Below are 3,739 nucleotides of genomic sequence, written 5' to 3' on the forward strand. Positions count from 1 at the left end.
AAGTAGACTAGTTCATATACCTAACGAACACCAAACACAGTAAAAGCTAACTAGTAAAAGATTTTTTTTTTAAAAAAAAATGACTAACTTTCAACTATATACTCCTCAAATGAGTTGAAGCTCATCTTGCTTTATCACGTTATAAATATACACATTTTTATGTCACAGTAATAATAATAATAATAATAATAATAATAATAATAATAATAATAATAATAATAATAATAATAATAATAATGACAATAACATACAGACATAATATAAAACTGACGATCAAACTGTCAACAATAACACTAATGTGGAAAAAAAACACCAAATTAATCAAGCAAAGAGGGAAAAGTCCAAGCTGCAATCATGAATAAGATAACCACAAATGCTTGGAAGAGATGCATATGCAACTTCTTTTTAGTATATAGTACGCCTTTTCACTCTGTCTTCAACAATATCAGTAGTCAATGATACCTAACTGGAAAGTGAAAAGAAATGAGGAAAAAACATTGAACTGCATGCATGCGATGAACCCCAATACGACATTGCCTTTTCCAATTAAGGTTATTTCTCAATTATAACAGTAACATGTCGTAACCAATTCTATCGAACATCTTTATGTTATTAGTGATTCCATACATTTTAGACAATTTAGCAAACAAGATTTTCCAGAATAACATAGAATATTATAATTCAAAAGCAAGACAAATCGTTCATTTTATTTACTCTTGATGAAAGGCCACAAGTTCAATAAATTCATGAAAATCTTAAATATGAGCTTGCAAAACATTCCATTGAGATTCTATAACATCCACCTACAATAGCAAACATGAAACTTTTAGAAGGTAAGCAGAACTCATCAATGATCAATAAGCATAGAAAAATCACAACATTCAAAAACGCTTATTGACTCAAAGAAGAGAGAAAGCATATGATTTACTAAGTTCTTTCGTTTTTCTAGACAGTTACCAGACAAGAATTGGACATTCAATTCTCCATATATATTATTCTAAGAGCAATAACAACTGATATGAAAAGTATAAACATCAAAAGTAATTTAATCAAATATCTAGTCAAACAACTTATGCAGCATATTGATATAAAAAATAGAGAAGAAAAGAAATTATATTGGTTACCCCCATTGTCCTATTTACAACTGCTAATCTTTTTTCATAGCTAGTTCATGCTACAATAGGCAAAAAAATACTTAAGATACCACAAACTACGGTTTTTATTGGTGTGCATACAATCCATATACAAGTATATCAAATTCACCAATAATAGACGTTCAAGTAACATCTCACACTGTTGAACAAATAGACAGTGATGGAAGAAAGAGGACTAATATATATTAGCTAAAAAAAAAAATTACACAAGGGCATACCTCCTTGTCTCTTTTTCTCTTTACCTCAAGAAATGGGTCTTAGTAAAAACAAATAAGAATAAAATAACATTGCACTAAAATATGATAAAGACCCAAAAATATTCAACAAAATCAAATATCACAATTTGAAACACAATAATTAGTCTTACAATCATTCCTAGCTACTGCCAACCGAAGAAAAAAAAAAACAACCCCAAAAACTACTTCAAAAACACCCAACATCATACCCATTCGGTCTACAGACATCTCCAACAGAAAACAAGTTCAATCGGCCAACACAAAGTAATATTATTACCTTTTACAAGTTCGCCCTAAAATAATTTTGATATTTTAACACGGTGGAATAGGAAAGCCATATCCAACATAAAGCTAAGCAATAATCATATCATGCAAAGATGGAGCCCAAGTAGACTAGTTCATATACCTAATATGAGAATTAATAGTTAATTCCACCACATTCACCCCAAACACAGTCATAACTCAAATTAAAGTTCAAACTCTACTTAAACAAATTAGTTGTTCTAAAGTAAGACATTAATGCTCCGTTTGTTTCGACGTAAAATGATTTCTGAAAAATAATTTTGACATTTTCCGGTGTTTGGTAGGGGCGAAAATAATAGTCAACCGGAAAATGATTTCTGTTTGACCAAAAATGCTTAGTAAATTTCGGAAAATGATTTACGCTTTTTAAAAGCGTAAATCATTTTCCGAAGACGCTAGACGCATTCGACCCCTATTAAACGACACAGTCAACTGTTCGGATTCTGTTTTGGCCGGAATCCGATACTTTCGCCGGAATCCGGCCATCCCAGATTCCGACGAAACTGTTCGGATTCCGGCCTATATCTTGGATTCGGGCTATAGTAGCCGGAATGGCGGAATCCGGTAAAAGTGATCGGAATCCTGTTTGTCAATGACGGAATCTCGTATTCGGTAATTTTTATATTATTTTACATTAATATTTATATGTTTTGAATAAAAATTAATTTTTATAGGTTAATATGATTGAATAAAAATATTAAAAATATTTATGATTTTCCGTACGCGCCAAACACTGGAAAATGCTTTCGCCGAAAAATATTTTTCAAAAAAATGACTTCCCTGAAATCATTTTACGACGGAAACCATTTTATGTTGAAACAAACGGATCATAAGTGTATCAATGAAATTGTATATATACTCCGCTTCCAAATTCCTAGCCAATATGTAGTCAATAGCCAAACACTCCAAATAATTTTTACTCATCCTTATAACTCCATGCATGCCTCCAGCTTGCTACATTTCATAGTACTTCCACCAATAAGTAAGTGACAATGGGATTGAAATAACTTACCATCACTTGAGCCCTTGACCACCGCAATTTTTTACTTATCTTTCTCTCTTGCCATCCTGCATACACTTAAAAAGAAAATTGTGTTATGTAATTTTACTCCCTTGCTTTGTTTATTCAAAGTTCTTTGGCCTTAATAAACATGTTAAGGGAGATTTACTATTCTAAGTTTTTAAACGGAAAATTGCACAAAATCTCTTACCTTGTAATACAATCCATAATTGTTAACCAATATGTAGTTAATAGCTAAACACTCCAAATAATTTTTACTCATCCTTACAACTCCATGCAAGCCTCCCGCTTGCTACATTACATAGTACTTCTACCAATAAGTGAGTGACAATGTGATTGAAATAACATATCATCACTTCAGCCCTTGAGCACTGCAATTTTTTGCTTATTTTTCTCTCTTGCCATCCTGCATACACTTAAAAAGAAAAATTGTGTTATATAATTTTACTCCCTTGCTTTGTTTACTCAAAGTTCTTTGACCTTGATAAACATGTCAAGGTAGGTTTACTATTCTAAGTTTTTAAACGGAAAATTGCACAAAATCTCTTACCTTGTAATACAAACCATAATTGTTCGAATCTTTTATACTAAATACAAACCATAATTGTTCAAATCTTTTATACTATTATAAAAAGTCATTGACAAAATCTACCACCAAAGTGCCCTCAAATTTTAACTTGGCTTGATTGATCTCTAGTAGAGCTCCCTCCATTCCTAGAAAGATTAGAGTTCATATCATAATAAATAATCTTTCTAACAATTACTTGATATGTGTGTGTGTGTGTGTGAAAATTATTGTGATTAGAAAAATTCTTCTACCCTCGAAGATGTATTAATAGTAGTCTCTCCATCTCTTCAATCTTTGATTGCATCCTTTGTTCTGATGCCCGCATCTCTACCCGCATCTCTGACTGAATCTCTAACCGAATCTCTTTCCGCATCCTTTCCTGTGATTCGGCCATCTCTTGTTTGCGCCTGCATTCTTCATGATTGTCAAATTGGCGTGCTCAAGATGAATTTGACGG

This window comes from Alnus glutinosa, chromosome 3 (assembly GCF_958979055.1).
Source record: "Alnus glutinosa chromosome 3, dhAlnGlut1.1, whole genome shotgun sequence".
In the NCBI taxonomy this organism is placed as follows: Eukaryota; Viridiplantae; Streptophyta; class Magnoliopsida; order Fagales; family Betulaceae; genus Alnus; species Alnus glutinosa.